Source organism: Phocoena phocoena, chromosome 10 (assembly GCF_963924675.1).
Source record: "Phocoena phocoena chromosome 10, mPhoPho1.1, whole genome shotgun sequence".
NCBI classification, from domain to species: Eukaryota; Metazoa; Chordata; class Mammalia; order Artiodactyla; family Phocoenidae; genus Phocoena; species Phocoena phocoena.
The window spans coordinates 69,134,840-69,150,315 of NC_089228.1; the positions used below are offsets into that span (position 1 = coordinate 69,134,840).

Sequence of the window (15,476 nt, forward strand, 5' to 3'; positions counted from 1 at the left end):
TCACCTCCCCGATCTCATATCCTACTCCTCTCTTCACATTCTGCTCCAGCCACGCTGGCCTTGCTGTTCCTTAAACACAGACGAGCTTACCCCTGAACTCGGGTCCTTATAATTACCTTCCCTCTGCCTTTCGGAATATCTCGTTCTCAGAGTCCCCACTACTGGCTACTCATCATTCAGTTCTCTGCTCCCTCACCACCCTACCTAAAAGAATACCCCACACACACACTTCTCACCTGCTACTCCATTTTATTATCTTCATCATTAGGTATTTATCATTAGAAGATAAGCTCCATGGGCAGTTCATCTCAGTGCCTAGAAGAGTACCTGGCACACAGTAGGTACTCAATATCTGTATGAATGCTTAAAGTAGCTAGTGTGGTCCTGTTTCAAATAACTGAACTCCACTGACATATACAAGAGATACAGGTATGAAGATGTGATACTAGTGGTTGTGGTAGGCGGAATTCTAGGACGGCCCCACCCCCCATTCTCCTCCCTCTCCCCTGTGTACGTGCCCTGTATAATCCCCTCCTCTTGAGTACAGGCGGCACCTGTGAATATGGGATAGTCAATCATGTGATTAGGCTACCTTATATGAGACACTGTTATAGTCAACTGGAGAGATTCTCCTGATGCCTTTGAAGAAGTAAGATGCCAGGTTGTGAGTAGGGCCATGTAGTTAGAACCTCAGGGTGGCCTCTAGGAGCTGAGAGGGACCCCCAGCTGACAGCCAGCAAGAAAATGAGGGCCTCAGTTACATGATCACAAGGAATCGAATTCTACCAACAACTAATGAGCTTGGTAGAGGACCCCAAGCCTCAGATGAGATCACAGCCCCCGCAAACCCCTTGACTTCAGCCTAGTAAGACCCAGAGCAAAGAATACCGCTATATCATGCTGGACTTCTGACCTACAGAAATGATCACGAAGGGCTGTTGTTTTAAGCTGTAAGTTTGTGGCACATCAACAGAAGACTAATGCAGTGGCCATCAACCCTATCAGTCCCAATGCTCACTTTTTATAACAAAAATTGTGTTATGCTACCTACTGTTCTTTAATAAAATTCATAGATTTAGAACCTACTAATCACTTATAAAAATTCATTAGCTATAAGGGAGAAATTTTAAAATAATTTATAATAAAATAATATGCATCTCAACCAAATTAGAAAATAAAATTGCTCCTATAAATTTTCATAATGCCCTCTGAGGAGAGAGTCCATAACCATAACCTCTGCTTGCCAGGATCAGTGTACCTAGAACACACTGGCTTGAAATTGGGAGAATGTTTAATTTAAAAATGCTTATTACTTGCTAATCTTGTTTCTTTATACATCATGTTGTAAAGGATGTCTCTGAAAATCACACTAGCATTACATTTTTGTTCTAACCATTTTCCAAAATGGACTTAAGAAGGTTTGAAAGCCTCATAATTTCCTTTTTTCCCTCCTCCTCCTCAATTATTTAGTGCTCACTGGGCATGTGATACTGTTACTTGAAATTAATTTTCACAATTAAATAGACTTTTAAAGCTTCTAATTAATTTCCCAACTCTCGTTTTTCAGATGTGAACAGATAATCACCATCATCTAGCGGCTCATTATACACACTATAAACTATTTCACCCCAGCTGTGAAGCTGGCCACAGTAAATATGTTTTGTTGCCTTAATTAAGATTTATGATAAGATAATAATGTAATTTTTAAAGGCCACATGCCAGAGTACCTCCTAAATTAATAAAAATACTTAGCACTTAACCTATAACACACTTTAAAATCATCACACAGTCTTGCAGGTAGCTATGTGCCCATGTGCCCGGGGCTAGTAACAACTGATGGAGAGCATGTCACCGAGCCCATTTACTTGATTTATTTTACAGTAGCCTTCTAAGGCCACGTACGTAATGGGTACTCACTGTGTGACGGGAAAATAAATTATTTAGTGTGGACAACCTGACAGTGTTACTGTTAAGTTACTAATTCACTGAGAAAGGGAAATTCCCCTAACAGCCTTTTTTCATGCCCAAACAGCAACACTATTGGTAACTATTTACAGATTCCTAGAACCCTAGAGCCGGGAAGGACTTAAGGATAATAACCACGGTTTTTTACAAACGAGGAAACTGAGAAACTTGTCCAAGCTTACAGACATCGGTGGCAGAACCTAGGATAAGGGGAGATAAGGCTACGGGTTCTCAATCTCCTCATTCAGAAAATGGGGATAGCCACACCCCTGGTAGGGTGGTTATGAAAATGCAATGAAATAACAGTACATGCTTGACACTTAACAGCTACTCCATAACTATCATTTTCCTCCCCAGGGTTTCCTCCACCAACCTCTCCCATCACTTTTTTTTTTAACCAAAATATCATTCAGGATGATGTGCACTGGTGATGATTTCCTGAGGTATATTGCATTGACATACAAATTAGAGCAAACTGAAGGACTCACTGGGAGGCTACAGAGGAAGCAGCTGACTCTGACTCTCAGGAGTTAAGTCTACACCCCCCAAAGGGTTCAAAGACTTTCAATTTGTTGGACTGAGCCCACATCAGCTTTGCCAAGGTTGACAGTATGCAGAGTTTAGGGCCAGTTTTTCAACGCTGTGCTTCACACATACTTTCTATTACCTCTCTAGTACTTATTCAAATTTTTCATAAGATTATCTATACCCCTGGCCTCCTCTTTCTAACCTCCAATTCACTCCTGAATCCACTTAAGTCTCACTATCAGCCCACCACTCCACTGAAACCACTCTTACCAAGGTCATCAATATCCTCTTGATTGGAATATCCAAGATTCGCTTTTCCATCCTTACCTTCCTGGATCTCTCTGAAATATGGACACACCCTTCTTGAAACACTACTCCCTTAGTCTCTGTGACAGTGTACTCTCCTGGTTCTCCTTTTACCTCCATGTGTCTATTCTTTCACTAATGTCTCTTTACGAGTTGTGTTTCCCAGGGCTGTGACTTCCTGGTGAGTTTATTTATCTATCCTCCCAGTTTCAGCTACCTCCTACTAACTTCCGAATCTCTATCTCTAGCCCAGGCCACTCCTGTGACTCTCAGATTCATTTGAGCAGATTCATATGCCTGCAATATGATTCTACTGCATGTCCTTACTGGCAACTCAAATCAACATACTCAACACCGAACCAATCTCTTAATGCATATCCTCCTCCACTGTCCTTTATCTTAATATGTGGTGTCATCACACAGCAATCCATGCTAAAAACCTGTAAGACTTCCTTGACTCCTTCCTCTCCCTGATTCCACCATATCTAATCAATTGGTTAGATCTCCTAATTTTACCTCCTAAATATTCCTCTAATTCATCTCTCCTATGCCTATCTAGTAACTCCTCTTCTTGTTCAGGTTTCAATCATCTCTTACCTGAAATACTTCAACAGCTTCTGTCCCCCTCAATTCCATCCCCACTCAGCTTACAGAATAATCAATCTAATAAATATATAATCACACTACTCCCCTGCTTAACACTTTTAAAATAATACTCCCAATTAAAAGGCTCTGGAGTCAGATCTCTGCAATTTGGAATCCACTCTCTGCACTCATTAGACATGGCCTTGAACAAGTTACTTAACTTCTCTGCGCCTCCATATTTTTACTTGTGAATATCCCAGAGTATTAAATGAGATAATAACTATAAAGCACTTAATACAGTTCCTGGCATATAGTAAGCGCTTAACAAATGGTAGTTATTAGTGATCACATTATTAATAAAATCACACTGATTGTATTATGGTCTTTGGGCTGGTATACAAGTTCGTGGAACACACACAGCCCTTCTTGAATTGACCCGTGCTTACACTCTAGCCTCCTCCCTAAGGACGCCCTGCCTCTCACTTTGTGCTTCAGCAACATCGAACTTCGTAACCACTTACTGTGACACACTTAGCCATCTCTCTGCCCGAAATACATTTTCCTTGCATAAGTAAGCTCTCTTTCTTTAGGCCTAATGAGGTGTCACCCTCACCAGGAAGCCTTCTTTGAACATCAGTGCTTATTAAGGTGTCTCCTCAGAAGTATTAGATAGATAGATGAAAGGAAGCTCCCTGGAAATCTCCTCCCCAGCTTCACCTGAATTAGGTCAATTCTTACCACAAAGGAGTCACAACATATTCAAATTTAACTTATGAATTCAACTATGTATATAGAAGGAGTTAGAAATTGTTGAGAGCTCGCCATCACTCCACTCAATGACTATATGCTCCTTGCTATAATCAAGCCTGAAACAGAAGGTACGAGTGATTTCATACATTGCTCAACCACTGACAGATAAATGGAGGCAGCAAAGAATTAATTGAAGGCGCTAGAGAAGCACTGATAACAGAGAGGTAGAGAGGTGGTAGAATAGTTACCCTGCCTTAGGAGAACTAACCATTAACCCTTCCTTTAAAAACTCTCAACAGGTGATTTCCACATGTCAAAAGAGTTTAATAACCACTGAAATAAATAGTACATACTTCAGTAGTTAACAAAGTGTAAATTTGTTAAGGTTTAGATGATTAAAACTTTAATGGAGGTATGACAGAACATAGAGAGAGCAAAGAAATCAATGAAAACAATGCAAATGCACACAAGATTATTACTACTACACAAAAGCAAAATAAGTATCTGAAAGAACTTTACCAAACCACCGATTACATAACTGCAGACATAGCTTCATAGTAGAGGCTACTGAGGCAGGCCAGGAAATGCTTAGTAATGGTGGCACTCATGAAGTGAGGTGTTAAGCCAAATTAGGGGTGTCAAATAAAACTTCTAGTAAAATTAAATTCTCCTAATCCAAATCAGCTTATGTTGGGGTGTGCATGTATTAAGAAAACCATGACATGGCACTTTGTAGGCAGTAAAGGATCTCCTAAAGAATATTTTGACATTACTTGATTTTTGTGTTTATGTGTGTGTGTGTGTGTGTGTGTGTGTCGTACGCGGGCCTCTCATTGTTGTGGCCTCTCCCATTACGGAGCACAGGCTCCGGACGCGCAGGCTCAACGGCCATGGCTCACGGGCCCAGCCGCTCTGCGGCATGTGGGATCTTCCCGGACCGGGGCACGAACCCGTGTCCCCTGCATCGGCAGGCGGACTCTCAACCACTGCGCCACCAGGGAAGCCCATGACATTACTTGATTTTTGCATTCTGTTTTGACTTTAGAATATAACCACTAACCCCACTCTGACCCCCGACTATATGACTCCACTATAGTCTCTTGCTAATGCCACTGTCTGTAAGAACAAATAACCCATTCTGCTGGTAACTGGAGCCATGGGTTTCCATTTGACTCCCCAACTTAACTAATTCCACAGCCAGCATTAAAAACAGGAACACTGGCACCCAGCTTCCCAAGGAGAGGGCTGTCTAGTTCTGCTCCAGCTAGCACAGATGAGGGCCCTATGAGAAAATCACATGCAGTGAGGAAAGCAAGCCAATGCAAGTTCCCTTAGGGGAACTTAAACTTAGGTCTCCTTTAGGAAATTACCCAATACCCTGCTACTCTTCATCTGATATCATTTCTACTCCTTCTCCACTAGGCCATAAACTCCTTGAGGACAAGGACCAGGTCATAATGTTTGATGGAAAAATTATCAAAACTGTCTCATCCACTAATCTCATTGGCAAGTAATCACAAAGTACTGCTTCAGGCTAGCACAGACTTTTCTAGAGATTAAAACTATTGAAAACAAGCATGAGCAAATAAAATGTCCATCAAAAAAGGACTTGTTATAGTACATCTGTTAAAAGGGCATTTTTTTAAAAAAGTAAAATCATGCAAATATAAAACATGTCAAAGATTTTATTTAACTCATTAATTAATGAAGCAGCCAGGAAGAAAATAAAATCAGTCCCAAAGAGAAGTCAAAGAACACACATACATATATATAGGCTATCTGGAATGCTGAAATTACTTTACAAATAAATGCTGCAAAACTGCTCGATATCCCCAGGACAACGTTCAATTGCATTCCACTCAACAACATCCACTTGCATTTCTATGGACAAGAATCATCTGCATTACTCTCAGTTTCCTACGATTTACAGAGTTCTGAAATAGCGCAAAGACAATGACAGGCTCAGATAACCTGGAAGAGTACACTAGATAGGACAGTCGGTAATCTTTTATGTCCATTTCATAGTCTCTCACAATTTTTCCTGACAACATCCATACAATGGAATATTATGCAGCTGGCTATAGAGAATGAGGCAGCCTTTTCATGTACTGACATGGAATAGCCTCCAGGATATAATGAAAAATAAGCAAGATGCAGTACAGTAATATGGTAGGTGACATTTATGTTTAAGAATAAATATAAAAATATGCCATATACATCAAATATTTCTGAAAAGATATACAGGAATGTTAACATTTGGGGGAAGGTGGTGAAGGTCATATGAGAATCATTTTCTGTCTGTCTAAAATTAGGTTAAAATTAGAAGAAAAAGCAAGCAGGTAATTGATACTTGTAGAAGATAGGGGTGATGAAGTCAAGATTTGGTTACCATCTAAAGAAATAAAGTCCCTTTTAATCTTAAAAACAGTCACTTTTTATGTTTCTTCCGTCTTCAATGATGAGAGCAATATTAAGAAGACATTGCTATCTAATTTTTAGTCTTTTTAGATAAAAAATTCTTATGTTCAGTAGCATGGTTGATGCTATTGTTTAGCCTTCCCCTCCAAACTGTATACATTGGCTTGGAATGTTCACAACTTGCGTGTGTGGCAGCGGAAGATAATTCCCATATTCTACATTGCTACTGTTTTGTATAAAATAAATTGGTAAAGATTGACACTTAAAAAAAAAAAAAAAGAAAGAAATAGTCCCAAAATATAAACGAAACTGTGGCACATTTTGAAAAGGTTTCCTGACTAAATCCATTATATTCTATATACATACACCTTCTAAAGAATGAGATTTGGAATTTAATGGACCTACTTTAGGACCTATTCACGAAGTTTCTAAAGTACCCAAAGGACTTTAATATGTTAATAGACTCATTTATTGCTCATCATGTAACCCAAAGTCTGTGTTCTATGGAAACTACAATGTGTGCCTTCAGACACTGGTTAGGGAAGTACTCTTCTGAAAGTTTGGAAGGTAAATTAATTTATCTAGAAATGTTTGGTTCTATTTAAGATTAATTATAAAAACTACTAAATAAGTGTAAATGAAATTATATAAGAATAAATGCATAAAATAGGATAAAAATGAAAAGATTCCAGATGTATTGAAAATAAAGCTAATGAGACAGATGCAAAACTTTAAAAAAATCACCAACAAACTTTTTTTTTAATATTTATTTTATTTATTTATTTTCTTTATTTTTTTGGCTACATCGGGTCTTAGTTGGGGCACATGAGATCTTCACTGAAGCATGCAGGATCTTTTTTCTTTTCTTTTCTTTTTTGTGGTACATGGGCCCCTCACTGTTGTGGCCTCTCCCGTTGCGGAGCACAGGCTCCAGACGCGTAGGCTCAGCCACTCCGCGGCATGTGGGATCTTCCTGGACCGGGGCACAAACCCGTGTCCCCTGCATCGGCAGGCGGATTCTCAAGCACTGTGCCACCAGGGAAGCCCCCATGCAGGATCTTTCATTGCAGTATGCGAGCTTCTCTCCATTTGTGGCGTGCAGGTTCTGTAGTTTTGCGGCACGTGGGATCTCTCGTTGAGGCACACAAGCTCAGTAGTTGTGGTGCACGGGCTTAGTTGCCCCTCGGCATGTGGGATCTTAGTTCCCCGACCAGGGATGGAACACATGTCCCCCACATTGGAAGGCGAATTCTTTACCACTGGACCACCAGGGAAGTCCCCAAGAAATCTTAATTTATAAAAACTTGTGGAAATTCCCTGGCGGTCCAGTGGTTAGGACTCTGTGCTTTCACCGTCAATGGCCTGGGTTCAATCCCTGGTTGGGGAACTAAGATCCCGCAAGCCGCGTGGCATGGCCAGAAAAAAAATTAAAAAGTAAAAACTTGCTTTAGATTTAAAAAAAAACACTACCTTTTCTCCAAAGCATTCCAGAAAATACTGTGAATACACAAGTCAGAAAGGTTACAGCATGTGCTACAACAGAGACAATCAATTTCAGCTGAGGAAATGGCTTCATATGACAAAGTACTTATGGGTGTTTTAAAATATGTCTACAAATCCTTTGACATCCCTCCCCAAAAGGTGGAGCCTAACTGGCTTCCCTTGAGTGTGGGCTGGACTTAGTGACTCATTTTTAACAAACAGAATATAGCAGAAGTGGCAGTGTGTGTCATCAAGATAGGATATACAAGGCGGGTGGTTCCCTCCTTGCTCTTCTCTTGTATCACTTGCTCTGGGTAAAGCCAGCTGACATGTTGTGAGGATACTCAAGTAGCCCTAGAAAGACCTAAGGCTACAGCCATCTTGGAGACAGATCCTCCAGCCCCAGTCAAGCCTTCAAATGACTGCTGCAAGGCTTGTCACAGCTCGACTGCAACCGAGTCAGAGTCCACCCAGCTAAGCTTCAACTGAATTCCTGACCCAAAGATACTGTTGGATAAGAAATGTCTGTTGTTTTAAGCAGCAAAATTTAGAGGTAATTTGTTAAACAGCAATAGATAACAAATACAGGGTTTAATATTTATCCATTTGTATCACTGTAATTTTATTTAAAAATTTATTATGAAATTAGTGGAAATCACCTATGCTTTACAAAGATAATTATAATCGATATTTCCAGGAATGTACAAAATAGGACCCAAAAGGGATAAATCTAATCAGAATAAGAACATTAAACCAGAAGTAGGATATACAGACAAGTATTTAGCTTGTAAATAGATTTAAAAATAAACACTTGGGTGGGTGAAAGGAATAAGTGGTGCGGAGAGAAAGAAGATTAGCTGAGAAATCTCAAGTATACATTGTTTGAGGTGAGCAGCAAGATATTTTTCCCTAAGTGTCAAAAAAGTAGTTGTGAATTTACTTTAAATGTCATTAGCATGGAAAAGTACAATTCTTCCTCCAGAAGACTGCACCTATACATAGAGAATGGAAAATCTGAATGTTTATGTAGAATAGCCGGTCAGTTGACTAAAAAGTTTTCGGTCAAATATAGCATGTCTTCACTGGAAAATCAGCTTCAGGACCTTTAATTGTCTACCTCCTTTCCCCCTCCATTCCTAACAATATTATCAAACTGTTTTCAATCATTCAGGCAGTTATTAAAATTCTAACTTCTCAAACAACTTTGCCCGAATCAGCAGAAACAAGATTGGATTTCTTCACCTGGAGGTTTGCATGCTAGGGCCCCATGCTGACATGCGTGAAGAGCACTGGCTCTGGAGACCAAGCGTGGGGCTGAAGCCCTGTCCCACCTCACTGGCCACAAACACAGGCAAACTGTTCCCCATTCTGAAACTTGGTTGCCTTATTAGTAAAATGAGGATAATATCCAGTTTACAAGGTTGTTATTGTAAGAATTCAATGACTTAGAGAAAAGGCCTAGCATAATACAGCCACTTGATGAACAGTAGCTAGTAGTTAATGATCTGGTTACTTATATACTATATTTCCCAAACCAAGAAAACAAGGACACAAAATGCCAGAATATTTTTTGCATCATATAAAGATCCAAAAGGCAGCCCAGGAGATTAATGTGGATTTATGACATGTTATAATTTCTGGAACATAATAGCTTATGAGTTGAAATCAAAACTGAACACTCAGGTGCTCAACAAGTATTGGAGAACCTAGTCTGTGATCAATACTTATATAGCACTTACCATATTCTATGTAGTATTATAAATATGTTTTTCTGCTCTACCAAATTATATATTCTTTGATTGCTTTAAAAATTTTCCATATATCTCTATATTTTCTCATGGCCCCTTGCATACATACATACGGCTGAATGAACTTAACTTCAAGTCCTTGATGTCTACTCATATCAATATATTCTCAAGATTATAAAATTTAGGCATCAGATCTTCCCCTGACAAAGTGTGTGCACACTCATTCACACAGTATCATACCCCCTAACTAAAGCCAGTGTTGGATACCCAGAGCAACGAGCATCTCTCTATGTGCAGCACTCTGCACAGTTTCTGGCACACAGTAAATACTTAATGAATGTTAGCAGAAAGAATAAATGAAAGAGAACAAGAACCCAGGAAGTGTGGTGACTAGCTAACTGATCTAGCTACAATTTAACTCCTGAAATCTCTTTTCAATGTGTTTATATCTTTGCACAACTGTTTGATTTCCTTATACAGCAGAACTCTCTTATAACTTCCAATCATAGAGTAGGACTAACTTTTGTGCTATATGAGTATATGAGACATGTTAGATCCAAAGTATATCGGCGTACAAGAAATAAGTCCTTATATTCTGGTTCCTCTCCTTCCACATTTCTGTGATTATATCTCACCCTGTTTCTTTCCTTTAAGTTTTGCCCATCCTATTGTAAACATCCCAGGTACAGTGAGTATATTATTTGCTTACCCTATAAACCTGCAAAGTGCCTAATACAAGATACAGATTGTAATCTTGACACTTGTTACTGACAATTATTTTGCAAATTGGACTTTCTGACATTTAAAGAAAGTGGGCGGGGAGGGGGGGAATCTAATACAAAGTCAAAAGCATCTAGCTATGCATCAGGTATTTGAAAGAAATTTTCTGTAGTTATTGTGTTTGTGTGTGTGTGTGTGTCTGTAAAATTAGAAACAGTACCTTGTCTGAGACCCAACAGAGATATGAGGATGAATGAAATCTGTGTTTGAGTATGTGCAATCATGCACAAGAACAGTAGTAAACAGCTTCAAAGGCTCATTCAAACAATGCTATGTGCCAAGCATTATACCAAATTCTGGAGAAAACAGAAATAAGAAGGAGATGAGGTTCATCGAACTGGAAAGCAGACTGGTGGATCTAGAGAGTCTGCAGGCTGTTATTTCCTTATCCTTCTCTAAAGTCTCTCTGGGTTCTCCAACAAACTCAATCTCGTTGTTAGCCTCTATGCTAACCCTCTAAAACCAGTGGTTCTCAAAGCGTGGTCCTGGGAATAACAACATCAGCATCACCTGAGAACTTGTTCAAAATGCAAGTTCCTCTTTCACTAACCCTCTAAAACCAGTGGTTCTCAAAGCGTGGTCCTGGGAATAACAACAGAAGCATCACCTGAGAACTTGTTCAAAATGCAAATTCAGGAGCCACACCCAGACCTACGGAATCAGAAACTTTGGGGGTGGGACTCAGAAATCCATGTTTTGCCAAAGCCTCCAGGTATTTCTGATGCATGCTCAAGCTTGAGAAACCATCTACGTTTGATTTAAGTGTTGATTTCCAAAAATTCCACTCCTTGCCCTTTCCAGTTCTCGCTCTCAACTTTTCTGCATAGGAATATCTTTTCTTCTGCTACCTCTGCAACTGTAACTACTAATAGCAACAGCTGTCATTTATTAAGCATATGTCAGCTAGGCATTGTGCTAACTGCTGTGCACATACCATCTTAATCTCCACAACAATTCTTTAAAATATTATTAACCCCACTTTTCAGAAGAAACTTAGGTTCAGAGATGCTAAATTACTTGCCCGAGGTTACCCATCCCAATCAATAGTGGCATAACAGAGATGTGACTTCAGGTTTTCCTGACTCCAAAGTCCACAGCATTAATTACTATACTAAGTCCTAGAATGGTACTACTTCCATAGCCTTGGAGGCTGTCAGTTACATTACAATTATTCCTAAACTGTCTCATAAACTCTGGAGTAGAATTTCTAGTTACCTAATGGGCCTCTCTAAACTCCACACATGGGCCTTAAAATTAACATGCCATCATTTCTTCCCTCCACTGTAAATCTATTCCTCCTCCTGTGTTTTCTAATTTAATGTCCTCGTAATCCCCAGTTACTCGAGCTGGACATGTCACCTTTGACTTCTCACTCTCTCTCACCTCTAGCTGTTCATAACATTTAGAGACTTTTAATATCTCAAATATCTTTACAAGCCATCCATTCCCACTGTCCCTCTTCAGGGTCCCAGCATCTGTCACCTACATCCTAACTGGTCTCCTGCCCTCTCGGCTCTAATGCAGTTCTGCATATGAACTGCCTGTTAACTTTCTGATCTGATTATTCTACCTTTCAAGGTTCTCTATCACCAACACGGGGGTAGTGTTGGAAGGAGGGAGACTAGGCTTTTTAGAATGGAAGACCCCCTTGTAATTTGGCTCCAACCATACCTTTCCTGTCTCATCACTTCTGCCATACAAGAAGCCTACAATAAACTCAAGGTTTTCCCATTCAATTTTAATCTTCGGCAATTTTGCTTATACTCTCCCCTCTGGCGGGAATGACTGTTTTCCTTTTTCCATGTAGCAAAATACTACTTAACCTTCAGGGCTAAGTTCCACCGTCTTCTCTTTAAAGTTTTCCCTGACTCTATCAATTTATTTCCCCAGCCAAAGTGATCTATTCCTTCAGCATTTTATTCATTCCAAAAGTGGTGAACTCTTATCACAGCACATCATGGTTAGTGTTTGTCCCCCCTGATGAACACTTGGTATCTCAGGTATACTGTGTTTTATTCTTTGTCTTGCTGGCACCCAACACAGTGCCTAGCCACAGCCAGAACCCAATAAATATTTGCTGAGTTGTTAAATAACATTTGATGTTGCAACATTACACAGGTTAGCAATTCAAGTGCAGGTTTATGCAACACTCAAAAGGAAGCTCACATAACAACAAAAGATAAAGACTAACGGTTCAATATTTAAGAGCAGCATCTTTAATTTTCTCAAATCTTTTTGTCAACATTTTTGAGTATCCTTTTTCAAATAGACTCCTTTCCCAGCTAACATTATTTTTATTTTTTACAGGATCAGCAGTAATTACAAACCTCAGACCACTATAAGAGATAATCCCAAGCAAAACTGTGTCACTGAGAGTAGCTCGATAATTGCTTTGGGTACATCATTTCAGTAAATTTCCAATGGAACGGCCCAAACACATAGGTAGATTTTAGAAATGAGGACATGCGCTGCTGACTAAATACATAAGATACACGCACATTAGTGAGGCATTTATTCAAATTAGTACTGAAATCAGAGGTATACAACAACCTGACTTTGGTTCAACGATAATATCCTTTCATTTTAAGTAAGGATAACACTTATGATTGTTTAAGACTCTACTCTGAGTAATACAACTCCCATCCCTCCAGGAAAGTAGGCTCCATCTTGTTATCAGTGGGATGCGATGAGCCTGCCTTAGTCTTAACACTTTCCCTCCCCAACCTACTAAACCTTCTCTCTCCAATTTTCCCCTCTCAAGGTACATGTAAGTTGCCGCAATATATCCCCCAATGACCAAATTCACACTATTTTCTCAACATATGACTTATCTCTTCTCTAGCAGAAATTTTACACTTCTTTCAAAGATGAGACGAAATCTTACCTCTTCTGAAGAGTTCACTAATTCAGCCCACAAGTCTTATCTTTTCTAAATTTCTACTGCACTTAATGTATAGGACTTCACATAGCACCTGTTTACATACTACCTCATTTGGTTTCATAATTATTTTATATAATATGCTTTATTTTCCTAGCTAGAGTTTGCCCTTAAAAGAAAAAAGCCAGGTCTTTTATGTCATTTGTAATCCCACAGTCCTCCTCTCATATGCAGCATAATACTAGGAAGAGGGGACACATGTATTAACTACTTGAAGGACGGAGCTAACTGCGTGTTATGACTTATCCACGGTGTTACATATAGTAAATATCTATTCCGTGCCTACTCTGTGGCAGGCACTTTTGTAGGTACTGGAGATATGGCCCTGAAGAAAACAAACATGATTCCTGTCCTAAAAGCTATTATAGTCTAGAGCGCAAAAGATACTGAATTCCGAGTACCCTAAGTGCTACAGAGCAAGGTTATCACTGGTTCCAAGACGCAAGAACCTCAAACAACATACTTTACAGATCCTCAGTTATGAAACTGAATCACAGAATTTTAGATCCAAATGAGAAGTTACAAGTTATTTTCCTCGATTTTCTTGCACAAATCATGATTAAATTTCGGTATAGCCTGTCTTTCTACCGCACTGCCTTCATCAACGGTCAGAAAAGACTGACTTCCTTCCTACCTCTAATACTCCTTTCTCCCGAGCACGGTCACTACTGCAGCCACACATCTACCCACTAGGGAGTCCAGCGCACTGAGAAGAAAGCACTGGGCTGATGATCAGCTGCACCCAATCAGGCTTGTCTGACCATCGACATTTTTCCAGCTCACACGCTGAACAAAATCTGTATTTTCTGCTTAGTAAATAACAAGCCCGTGCTACTTTTAAGAAAAAGAAAAACCGGTGCCTCCACACTTCCTCGACCCTAATAACGACAGAAGCACAACATGGCTTAGGGAAACAAAACAGCTGATGTGAGTCTATGAGGAAGAACTGAGGATGGCTAGCCGCCCCTTGGCCGCAAAACCTGTAGCAACAATGCGATAAAATGCTTAGGGCCGACAAAGTCTGGGGCGTGCATTAAGCACGTGCGCACACACACGAAGTTGGAAACACTAGGCAACAGGTGGGCCGCCCCCTCTGTACACTGACAGATCGCCTTCTCCAGGTCGTGGGTGTGTCTGACGCCGCACGCAGGCACTGATTCACAACTCCCTCCATAACAACCAGCCCCGCCTCAGAGCCCAGCCAAGGCAGGGGAGTTGAGGGCCCCAGCAGTGCCAAACTTTCCGAACCCCAACCTCGGCGTCCCCGGTTCCGCCTCGTCTCGGTCTCGCGCCAGCTCGTCTCAGGCAGGATGCGAGGCTGCTCTAGGAACCGGGCTTCTCGGGATTCCGACTCCTCGGCCTGGGAGCCTGGCAGAGCCACCCCGAGGTCCCCAAACACCTCCTGCCTACAACACATTCCAGGACTAGAGAGTCTTCGCCGGCCAGCTGCTGCCGCTTCCCACAGCGACCGAGCCCAGGAACTGACCCTCGACAGCCCCCGTCCCCGCTCCTTCCCCGCCCCGGGAGAAAGCAGATGAGGAGCGTGAAGGGGCGCGCGTCCCCGCGCCCCGGGCCCGCGCAGCAGGTGCGGCCAGGCCCCACCTCCCTGGCGAGGCCGCGGCTACTCACCCCCACGATGTTCCTCTGCGACCTCACCGCCCGCACAGACGCCTCTTCCGCCCGCTCCGCACCCGCCTCGTAGCGACCGCCCCCTCGGCCCCTGCCGTCGCCGCCGTCCTCGCCGCCGCCGCGGCGCGCGTCCGCTCTCACGCACACCGCCGTGGCCGCGCACGCGCCTCTGCGCGCTGGCGTCACGTAGCAACCGATCAGTGGCGGGCAAGCGGGAACCGCGGATTTAGGGCCGGGAGGTCGGGTCCCGCGGGTTTTGCGGCTTTCCCCCACCCGCCGGATCCGCTGCCCTCCTGAGCAAGGGGCCCCAGGGTGTGGCTGCCTTGCCGGCACCTAGCTCCCGGTAA

The 15,476-nt window shown here is 41.6% G+C and overlaps 1 protein-coding gene across 1 annotated transcript in view; it reads right to left on the reverse strand.

The window, feature by feature from the left end:
- The window catches only part of BTBD9 (BTB domain containing 9), a 405,791-nt gene extending 390,596 nt beyond the window's left edge, over nucleotides 1-15,195 (reverse strand). The window contains exon 1 of the mRNA XM_065885106.1: nucleotides 15,130-15,195. The gene's annotated coding sequence lies outside the window, so the exon portion shown is untranslated. The remainder of the gene's footprint in view (nucleotides 1-15,129) is intronic.
- Nucleotides 15,196-15,476: the final 281 nt, after the last annotated feature.